Raw genomic sequence first — 12,220 nt, 5'->3', positions numbered from 1 at the left:
TATCCACAGCATGTAGCACAGTGTTTAACACATACTTAATCAACCTTTGTTGGATTGGGTTGAATGCTATATCTTCCAGTAGGGTGGAAGTTCCTTGAGAATAGGGATAATTTTTTGCATTTCTATTTCCTGTGCTTGAATATGTAGTACAGTGCCTAACACACAATAGACAAGTAATAAATGCTTGCTGAATTGAATTGAAAATTATGTAACAGAAATGATTGGGTAATAGGGAGTTGAATGTTGGGATAGTAAGAGATCACTCACCTGCCCTTGGTGAGTTAAAGGTACCATGTCCAAATAAACTAGCTCAAAGGGAATTTAAAGAACTGGGATAGGTGATTTCTCAGATATAGGAATAGAGAAAAATAAAAGCCTTTATTTTGAAAAAGAGGAAAGAGTGTATATATATAACAATATGCCACTTAACTTTAATTCTTGGCAAATTCTGGTAAAGAGATTGCTAGTGAAAATCTAGAAAAGGAAGTGGTGATCACTAAGAGCCAACAGTTTCATCAATATTTATGCATGTTGCCCTAACCTAATTTCCTTCTGTGGTAGGATTGCTAGATTGTTGATACAATTTACCTATATTTTTTTTCAAAGCATCTTAAAAAAAGTATTTTATGCTATTTTTGTGAATAAGATTTGGGCTAGCATTGGTTAAATGGCGGAATACAAAAAATAGTCATTTAATGGTGTGATCTCAACTTGGTAGGAGATCTCTTGTGGAGAATCCCAAGGATGAGCATTTTGTCTTGTCCTAAACTGCTTAGCATTTTTATCAAGAACTTGGTTAAAGGAATAGATAGCATGCCAATCAAATATCAAAATGGTATTAATCTAGAAAGGATAGCTTATACAATAGATGTCAAAGTCAGGATCCAACAATATCTTCACAGGTTTGAATATTGACCTGAGTCTTTTAAAAGGAAATTTAATTTAATATAGATGCATGTGAATTAGTCCATGAATTTAAAAAAATCATTCCCACAAGCACAAGATTGGAAAGGTATGTTTAGATACTATTTTTTCTGAAAAAAAGATTTTTTTTCCTTTTAGAGGTCTATAAGCTCAATATGAATAGACAGTACTGTATCATATGGCAGCCAAAATGCTAATGTAATCAGGCTGCATCAAAGAGTCATGGTATCCACGATTATTGAATTATTAGTCCTGGTGAATTTTGCTCTGATCAGACCACATCTAGAATATTGTGTTTAGCCCTGGGAAGAACATTTTAGAAAGGTCGTCAATAAGCTAGAGAACCTTCCTCCAGAAGAGGGCAACCAGGATGGTGAAGAATCTTAAGACTATTTAGATTGGACCTGTGGTTCTGTTGGTATAAAAAACTCCCAGAGAGGAAACTTTCTCTACCAATGCAGATCAGCAACTGTTCTTCAAATTGAACTCTTAGGGAGTTTCCTGGAATACTGAGGTGACAAGTGACTTGTTCATGGTCATACAGCTAGTAAATGTCAGAGGCAGAATCCAGGTTTTCTTAGCTCAGAGAGCTGCTCTTTGTTTGCTACACCATGCTGTGAGATGAAATTATGAAGTAAAAGCAATACACCTGTATTATCACCAGTAAAATTGTAATAATGGCTAGCATTTATATATTGTTTTAAGGCTCACAAAGCACTTTACAAATAGTGTCTCATTTAGACATCACAATACTCCTGGGAGGATGATGCTAATAGCATTATCCCATTTTACAGGTGATAGAACTGAGGAAAACAGAGGTTCAAAGCCAGTAAGTGCATAAATCAGGATTTAAATTCTACTCTTTCTGACATTGGTCTATAGATTATACTACTTGAATATTCACTGTACCACCTATCTACCTCTATTCTAAAAGTGCAAAGTTGAAATAGTATCTTTAGTACTACATTCTTTTATGTGGTTTTGCTTAACTGTTTGGGGGATGGTATTTTGTGGGTGGTTTCTTCATACCAATTAATTAAAAGATAAAAAAAAAACAGAGGTTATGATGTTGAGGAGCTTAGGTGAGACAGGTTGAAATCCCATTTCTGGCATGTGCTAATTGTGCAATCATGGACAAGGGTTGGGGAAGGTAAGAAACAATTATTAAGCACCTATTATGTGCTGAACACTGTGCTAAGGGCTTCGCAAATAACCACTTAATTTCTCTGTGCCTCAGTTTCTTCACCTGTAAAAGTAGGTAAGAAGCCTGCCCTATCAAACTCCTAGAACTTTGTAAAAGAATGTGCCTCTTAAAACTTAAAGACCTATATAAATGTATGTCATGTGAATTACTATTTCTTGAGTTTAGGGACTTCTGAGCTACCTATTATTGAGTTTGTAGTGCCTTCTTGCACATTTCTTTGACTGAATCTGCGATTTCATAAATGTGGTAGGTACAATGGAAAAAGGCACTAGATTTAGAGTCAGAGGGCTTAGATTCAAAACCTGCCTCTATTACTACCTGTGTGATGTTGAACAAGTCACTTAACCTTTGTAGGCCTCATTTTCCTCATCAGTAAAATGATGGGATTGGACAACATGGCCTTCAAGGTGTCTTCCATCTTTTCATCTATGAGTCTGTGGGCTCCCACTGAGGAAACTCCCTTTCTCTACCATTGCAGACCAGCACCTACTCTGCAACTCAGTTGCTTGGTACACTGAGAGCTTAACTGATGTGGCCAAGACCCACGACCTGTATGTGTCAGAAGTAAAATTTGAAACCAGACCTTACTGACTCTAATTTACCATGCCACACTGACACTCAGATACATACCTTGCAGGAAGCATATACTTTAAAAAATTATTTATTCCTAGTCTGAACTTAACATACCTACACACATATAGAATGGGCATTTCCTTACATATATCATAGAATCAAAAGTGAGGATTGTACATGAAACTCTGGATCTCTACTATGCACATCTTGGTTTTCTTTTAAAATATTTAATAAATTCAACCTGTTACTTTCAAAGCCATCCCACTTTTCTGTGCTTCTTTCTACCTATCTTTCTGTTTTCTGTATCTTTTTAAAGATGCAGACCCTATCTGACCCTCTTTTTCTTTCTTTTCTTTTCACATACTTAAGAAATATTTGGGAGCAGCTAGGTGGCACAGTGGATAGATCACTGACCCTGAATTCAGGAGGACCGGAGTTCAAATACAGCCTCAGACCAAACACTTGACACTTACTAGCTGTGTTACCATGGGCATGTCACTTAATCCCAATTGCCTAAAAACAAAAAAAAGAAATATTTCATGAATTGAACTGTATCAATTGAATCTTCAAAGGCAAATTAGCATTTTTTCAACCCCTCAAAATCTTCTATTGTTGTAACATGCTTTCACCCCAGTACATTTATCCAGGCGCATTCCTAGAGAAAAAAAACATTGCAGACTTCTTTCTAAAGAAAGGATGGTACCAGGGCCGTGTTTTTCTGGGTCCTTGTTTATCTTGGGTTCAGTTGTTGGGTTATAGAAATATATTAGACTTTTAATCCCAGGGGAAAATTGATACTGTGAGAAAGACAAAATCTGGCTGACCTCCTGGAAGAGCAGACAACAAATCCTGCTGAGAAATAGCAGCAGCAAAAACAGAGGCTACAGCTACTGAGTTTTAGTTCCAGAGCATGACAACCATCTGAAAAATATTTTAACTATGGAAAGAGTAGCTACAACCTCCCATTTCATCTATATTAGGTGGATAACAAATGGCAAATTGTAATCTATATGGGTAATAGTGTCAATGAAAGATCAACATTATACATGATACTTACTAAATTTGTTATGCCTCATTAGCATTGTGGCTTATTACAGAGAACTACACAGTTCCCCAGCATTCCCTCATGGGCTGTCCTGATGGATAATGGAAATAAAGAAAGGCAAGGTACTGGTAATACAGAACTCATGTGGCATCGTCAGGGGCCTAGTTAACTGGATTAGGTATGCTCCAAGTTTTCTATCAGAGACGTATATTGATCAGAATTGATGGTCATGCTCATTTAGTGCTGTTATAATTTCCATATTTGCTGTTATCTAAAAGTACAGATGATACACAGGCCCAACTCTCTAAAAGAAATACATTGGTTCTATGGACACCAGGCAGAAAATATCTACCCTGCAGACACTCAGGGAAAGAGTTAATGGAATCTTTCTCCAGGTCATCTTTTTACCAAAAAAAAAAAAAAGTAATACTATCAGATGTAATTTTAGAAGTAAAAAAAAAAATAGAGGAGAAACTTAAAACTGAAAAGCTTTTTTCCCTTTTCATTCTATTCTAAAGTCAATTTTAGAATTAATACCCTTTCAGCCCAATACCCACAGCCTTAGTTGGAATTCTCGTCACTCTTACCCCTTCATTAGATTTGCAGTTTTAATGCCTCTAGTGGAAGTCATCTTCTAAATGGATTCAAATGAGATAATGCATATAAAAATGCTTTGTAAATTGTAAAGTACATCTTTATAAATGTAAGGTATTTACTACCTTTTTTTATCCTCACTCCCCACTCATCATTGATATCATGCTGATCTCATTCATATGGGTTTATACTGGTCTTCATAACACTATGGATTAGGTCCAAGATGTCACTGTCACTTTAAAGCTATTTCTCAAGTGTTATTGTTGTTGTCTTAATTTTTGAAGAGGACCAATGACATCTCAAGGGTGATGTCTTGACTTGAGCATGAATTGAATTTAAGTGAGGCAGAACACATCACCAGCCTCTCTCCTCTAGGGTCATCAAAGTCCAGTGGCAAGACAAAAGTCAAGATGACTGGGGATGGCCTGAGATACAGTGGTGGCTTGGCCTTTCTAAATTAAGATCTTTCCTAGGTCTATGTTTGAGGCAATGTCCATTTAATAACTAAGGGCTTGGTGAGGATTGAGACAAAAGATGGCCTGATTTACCATCACAAAAATATCAATCTGGGAGGGGAAGAGCCTCAAAGTTTGTGGCCTGAACAGAAAATAATATACTCATTCTAAGCCATAAAAATCTGAACAGTGAACCACAGAGGCTTGGGCTGGGGGCTATTATTGACCACTCAATGAAAGCTAGAGTGATTTGGGTCTAAAAGCCTAGTCAATTAGTTCCGTTTGAAAGGAAGGCTTTTTTAAAGCCTGTTTTTTTTTTTCAGAACTATATTTCAAGAAATAATAAATGAAAACCGCACAGCAAAAAAAGCAAATTGTCCTGGCTTTTTGAAAAAAAAAATTTTTAAATCTAGCAAGATATTTTTGGGATTTCCCAAGTGATGGCCAATTTAGAGGGCTAGATCTTAGTTTGGAGAATACAGCACACAGAACCTTAACCACATTAGGGTAATGAGACTTTGCTCCAGGGCACTAAAAGTTACAGGATTTTTGAAACTGTAAAATAATTATTTTAAACTTATGATTTCATCAGTAAGGGGAACTCACAGTGTAGAAAGTCTCTCCACATTATGCCTAAAAAGTCATTAACCTATATGTAGCCTTTGACTCAATAATACTACTAATAGATATCCCCTAAAGAGGCCAAAGACAGAAGGAAAGGACTTGTGTGTACAAAAATATTTACTCTCAGAGCTTTTTGTTGTAGCAAAGAAATGAAAATAAAATGGGTATCTGTAAGTTGGGGAATGACCCTTCTTCAAATCTCCAGATGTGTCTCAGATAAAATCATTGTTAACTGCCATGTAATGTATTAGCTATACTAACTGGTAGAGAAATGAAACTAGACATTCAAAGAAGATATATGTGTGTGTGCATATATATATAATACACATAAATAAATATATATTATATAAATAAATATAATATAAATAGATATTTGTATATATGTATATGTGTATGTGTATGTACATAAATATGTGTATAGTATATACATATATACACATAAATATGCACATATGTATGATGTGCATATGTGTGTGAATGAATATACACACACAGAGTGAGTTATGTTGGGGTTTATTGCCAAGGTCACTTCTTTATCTCTTCCTATCCCTCTCTTTCAATTGGTTTGAAGGGATGTTACTTAAGAAAGAAATCATTTAAACTTCGGGTGAATATTTCCTAAGCTATGTATGGTGGTGTGGGGTGGGTAGGATGTGAGGAAAAGAAAAAAGGGAGGTAAGAACCTGTAGATTTAATTTCGCTTTCACAAATTGCAAGAACAGCCATTTTGGCCTAGTCTCAGTATCAGTCTATTCCCTCAATAAATCTATCTTGTCTTCTTTTACTCTCCAGTTTTTGTGCTTATCTACTCGTGCCTTGATTTTACTTCTCAGCATGCTTGATCTGATACTCAGTGGTGCTCTGGAGTCAGCTGTAACTAGCTTGCAAAAGCCTATTGTTAAATTTTCAGTGGGAGGATTTATATCTCAAAAATTGGCAATTGCGATTATCAGGCTCGATTTATTGTTTCGTTGATCATCTTGACTTAAGTATTAATAATGTAGATTAAATTTAAAAATGTGTGTGCATGCATCTATTTTTTAGGTAGGGTGGTTGTTAAACATTTGCAGGAAATCCCTGTATTGTTCTATAAACATTTCTTGAGTGGGCAGGAGCATAGTAGAAGGTGGAGAGAATGGTCATCACCACACTGGAGGTCTGGTGACTATGGGCTAATAATAATAATGATAATGGTAATAATAATGATAATGACAACTGGCATTTATATAGTGCTTTAAGGTTTACAAAGTTATTTATATCTATTATCTCATTTGAGCCTTACAAAACCCCTACTGGTTCCTAAATATTTGGGTAAAATTTTCTTCTTTAAAGTCATTAGAAACCTGAAACAAACTGAGCTTTATTGAATATCTCTGAACAGTGTAAGAACTCCCTATCATCCTGGGAAAATCCTCTAAATTATCTATGATCCTGTAAAGGTCACCCAAAGCCTCTACGTTCATACATTGAAATGTTTGTGTTTGTTGGTGATAAAGTTCATAATAAGAAATAAAACTAAAAAAAGTCCTTTTTACCAATGAAGCTCAACAACTCATTTTACAACTTAAAAGTTTTAGAGAGTTAATTGGGGTACTGAGAGATTAAGTAACTTGCCCATGGTCACATTAGTCAGTATGTGTCAGAGACAAGACTTGAGCCCAAGTCTCCTGACTCCAAGTTCAGTCCTCTATCTATTCTGTCAAGTGGACCAAATAAAGTAAAATAAAATAAAAGTTCATGCAATTAAGAAGTTATGTTTGTTTTGACAGCACTTGCTTCAGCAGCATAGAATCTAATTAGCAAGAGTAATTAAATAAATTAGGAATCTACCAAGTGGTCATTTTCTTATTTACCCCTATCAGCAGTCATATCAATTACAAAGTTGATATGAAGGCACATTTAGCTTACTTTCCCTGGCCACCAACATCACTAGTTACAACTAGATGCATTATACTGATTAGAGTGGATAGTAATTATTGCTGGCAGTCATCAGCAACATTATCTAAGCTTAAATGAGAAATATTATTCATCTAATTGAAAACATTCACCAAAGTGTAGATGAATCTCATATATAGAATATCTGGAAATATTATTTTAACTTTTATCATTTCTGTCTAGCCTGTAGGTTATCTTCCCCATTCCTCTAAGACCAAGGTGTTTAATTTCCCCTCATTCTAATCTTGGGGAATTCTTCTAGGATGTACGTTCTGTTTGAAATACTTTAAATATGTTTTAAATCTCCCTGTATAGATATGTTCTACTAAGTTATGATCTGGGGTGGAATATTAGGAAGCAATGGGGTAAGTTCCCATTCACAAAACTCTTCCAAACAGACCTAGAAAATTTACCAGATCATATCCTGTTGGAGAAATCCAGAAAGAGTCATAGCAAGTCCTTTGTCTAGCCCAGGTGAGAATAAGGATTCAGACAGGAATGTCTGTGGGCGCTGGAGACTGGGATCAGGCCAAGAACTCATGGACTGTTACAGAACCCAGGGAGGGGCTATAGATCAGCACAAAAGGAAGTCCCTCCAAGAGGAGGTGACCACAACTGGGCACCCTCAGACTCTTACTGGGGCACTGCAATAGAAATAGGTGCAAATTGGCAACTTTATTGCTCACTATCCAGTTCTATGTCATGGATCCAGGGCAGACTTGCACTGAGGATGGCCTCAGGGAAGGTGAAGTTCCATCTGGGCAGTGTATGAAGAAAGGAGGAAGTTCAAAAGCATGCAGAATCAGCTTGGCTCAGACCCTAGGTGCCTATCAGGGAGTCTCTAGACTAAAGGGGAGCCTGCAATTCTGCCATTCTGAGCCAACAGAATTTTTCCAGCTGGCTGAGAGATGCTGAAATCTAGCAGCATTCCCAAACCTAGACCAGGAACTTAAAGAATTCAGACTGGGGAGGGGAACGTTTAGATTTTGGCCTGGATCATACCACCTGGGGAGCACTGAAAACTTGTAGTTCTCCAATCTGTTGATGAGATCCTGAATAACACACTGCTTACTACTCCAAGAGAGTAGAAACAGGACTAGACCAGACCTTCCCTCCAGAGGTGTCATAAAGCCAAGCTCTAACATCAAGTCCAAAGTCAAGAAGTAGACCAGAAGAATGGGTAAACAAGGAACCCCACCAGAGTGAGCAGTTACAATGGCAAGGATGTTCAAGACACAAATGCAGAAGAGGAGAACGACTAAAACATCTACAGGCAGTGCCTTGGGGAAAAACACAGCTTGGGCAAAACCTCAACTAGAATTCTTGGGACAGATGCAGCAAGAGTTTTAAATAAGAGTTAAATTGTTGTTTTGTTTTTTTTTAATAAATGGAATGAGAGAGTTTGAGAGAAAAAAATGGAAAAGAAATGAGATCTATGGAAGAAAGAATGGAAAAGGGAATTTAACAGCTTGGCACAAGAGGTACAAAACCTTGCCTAAGTAACAAATTCCTTGAAAACTCCAAGGGAAAAATAAGTCAATGACTGTATGTGGCAACAAGAAATAGTAAAATAAAGTCAAGATGCTGAGAAATATAGAACATTATAGGTATCCCATAGTACAAACAACTGACTTGGAAAGCAGATTTAGAAAAAGAGATTTAAGAATCATTGGATTGTCTGAATGCCATGACCAGAAAAAGGAAAACAAAAAAACTGCCCAGATCTCTTAGAACCAGAGGGCAAAGTAGAAATAGAAAGAATACACTGTTTACCTCCTAAAAGAAAACCTGAAACAAAAAATTCTAGAAACATTATAGTCCAAATCCAGAATTTTGAGGTCAAAGGTAAGTCACTTAACTCCTGTGGGCCTCAGTGCCGCCATTTGTAAAATAAGGGCATGAAATTAAATGTACTCTAAAGTCCCAACTTTAGATTTACAAACCATGCTAACTCCTTTATTTGTTTCTCCATGGAGAATCTATTAACTATCTTGCCCTTTAGCTACAACTTCTGTCTTAGAAAACATTTGTAGTGAAAAATGTCAATTGATATGATTCAGTTCCTCCAGTAGTATATCCATGCATTAGTCATTGGACAAGGACCTTCACTACAGTACTGACAGTTAAGCTTTATAGATAATCTAAAAACTGTATAGTTCTTAGCACATTCTGCCTTTTTTTCCTTTTTTTTAAAAATTATGAACATAATGAAAAACAAACACAAACAGTGCCATACACAAATGAGGAAAAGGTATATGAAACCACAGATCTCTATTTCACATGGCACGCTTTTAAAAATAAAAGTATATTGTAAATTTAACACAGTAGTACCAACACTGCCCTATTTGTCTGTTTCCCTTCTGAATTTCTTTCTTTTTCTGAGTATTTTAAAAATGCTTTATTGACATTTCTTTCTTTTCTTCTTTTACCTTCCCTTTCACCACTTGGTGTGACCTCTATAGAAGGGAAAGGAGCACCACAGAAATAAAGGCCATTTTGTATTTTCTTTCCACAGTCAAAGAATTCATCACCAAAGAGCCAGCCTATCTGAGCTGATTCTATTCACACTTAGCTAAACTGGTCCCAGAAAGCTGACTTGGTCCATGGCTAGCATCACAACCGAAGCCTTTCCAGTGTGATAAGAACCAAACAGAGATTGTGATCCAGTGGCATAGCCCTGTAGAACTATGAGTCATTTCCATATTGTAACAAGGCATCAAAGGGGTATTTGTGAAAGGGTAGGAGTCTTTTGCTAAGAGGAGTACAACAAGGCAAATATCTGATGGAGGAGGGAAAGGTTGGAGGGTGTTTCTTGACAACAGATAGAAGCACAATGTAGGAGGTCAGGTAGAAAGAAACGTTATCACTGGAAAAGAGAGTTGGAATGGCTCTTACTCTACAGTGCCAATTATGGCTTGTGTATGCCCCTCGATATCTGTGTACTGCAAAAAGAGGGAAGTGTCTGGCAAAAATATTACCTTGCCTGAAGGCTCCAATTTGTCCAGATAATGTAATTTTTTTCATACCAACTTGAGAAAAAATAACTGGCAACTTTATGCTGTCATTGAATTAGCAGGTCATCAGACCAGTGCTGAGTCTTTGGGATTTGGCAGAGCTGTTCCTTGAATTCCTTGTGTTTGGGGTAAAGGGCCTCACTGCTCTGGCCAGGGTGTTTTTGTAAATATGTGCCAAGGACTTGGTGTTGGTGGCATCATAGAGTGAACACAACACAAAAACATCATGCCATCTGCTCTGCATTGGCAGCCTCTGTCCTGACAATACTGGTCATGGCAAAAGGTCATCAACTCCTCTAGTGACTGAAGATAAAGTTGAGGCACCTAAGAAGACCAAGGAAGCAGTTTTGCTGCTTAAGAAGCTGAAGGCATGGAATGCCAACAAAAAAGTCTATGCTTCTCAGTGTATGTGAGCTGGTAAGAATAAAATGAGGAATCATCATGCAATCCAGTGCAGGGGACCATGTATCATTTATAGTAAGGACAGTGGTATTTTTCAAGGCCTTTGGAAACATTCCTGGTATTGGTCTCCTTAAAATGAGCAAATTGAACCTTTTGAATCTTTTTCCTGGTGGGCACAGTGGGGCGTTTCTGCATTTAGACTGAAAGTGCCTTTTGCAAGCTGGATGACCTATATGGTACATGATGCATGCCTGCTAACCTGAAGAGTCACTACAATCTCCCCATGCACAAGATGATCAATACATATCTTACCAGAACTATGAAAAGCCCAGAGATATGAAGGGCTCTCTGTGCACCATGCAAAAAGATTCATCAATGAGTTTTCAAGAAGAACCCATTGAAAACTTGAGAATCATGGTGAAATTGAACTATATGCCAAGGGATTGCATCAAAATACAATTCCATGCCAGACTAAGAATCAGAGAAAATAAAAGTACTGCCCTCACTAAAGAAGATTTTGAAGGCAAAGAAAGGGGTAGATGAGAAGAGTAAGAAGCTTGTAGGCAATAAGAAGCTTGCAGGAGCAATGAAGGTTACAGGAGAGAAGAAACCAGCAGAAAAGAAACTTTAGGAAAAGAAGCCTCCAGCAGCAAAAGAAACTTCTGGAGAAGAAATCCAAAGCTGAAAAGAAACCCTCTGGGGAAGAGAAACCTGCTGTTGAGAAGAAGCCTTCTGAATAAACTCAGTGTATCAGTTTATCCACTGGTGGGGGTAGAAAGGAATATATCTTTTTTTCAGTCATATGTGGCACCTACACAAAAATTGACCATGTATTAGGGCATAAAAACCTCATCAAATGCAGAAAGGCAGAAATATTAAATGCATCTTTTTCAGATCATAATGCAATAAAAATTCCATTCAATAAAGGGCCATTAATTATTAAAAATTAATTGGAAACCAAATAATATAAACCTAAAGAATGAGTGGATCAAAGAACAAATCATAGAAATAATTAATAATTTCATTAAAGAGAATGGCAACTATGAGACAGCATACCAAAATGTATGGGATGTAGCCAAAGTGGTACTTAAGGGAAAATTTATATGTCTCTAAACACTTACATCAATAAAACAGAGAAAGAGCAGATCAATCAATCACTTGGGCATGCAACTAAAAAAAAACCTAGAAAAAAAGCAAATTAAAAATCCCCAATTAAACACAAATTGGAAATCTTGAAAATCAAAGGAGAGATTAAGAAAATTCAAAGAAAACCATTGAAATAAAACTATGAGCTGTTTTTATAGGAAAAAGAAACCCACTAAAATTGATAGATCATTGATTAATTTATTTGAAAAAAAAGAAATGAAGAAAATCAAATAACCAGTATCAGAAATGACAAGGGTGAATTCACTACCAAGGAAGAGGAAATGAAAGCAACTATTAGGAGCTA

At 36.7% G+C, this 12,220-nt stretch overlaps 1 pseudogene; it reads left to right on the top strand.

Moving 5' to 3' along the window:
* Positions 1-10,264: 10,264 nt before the first annotated feature.
* LOC114025229 lies at positions 10,265-11,510 on the top strand (annotated as a pseudogene).
* Positions 11,511-12,220: the final 710 nt, after the last annotated feature.

This window comes from Vombatus ursinus, unplaced genomic scaffold, assembly GCF_900497805.2.
Source record: "Vombatus ursinus unplaced genomic scaffold, bare-nosed wombat genome assembly UNPS02014830.1, whole genome shotgun sequence".
In the NCBI taxonomy this organism is placed as follows: domain Eukaryota; kingdom Metazoa; phylum Chordata; class Mammalia; order Diprotodontia; family Vombatidae; genus Vombatus; species Vombatus ursinus.
Note: the sequence above shows the minus strand (reverse complement) of the source record. Positions and strands in the feature narration are given on the sequence as shown.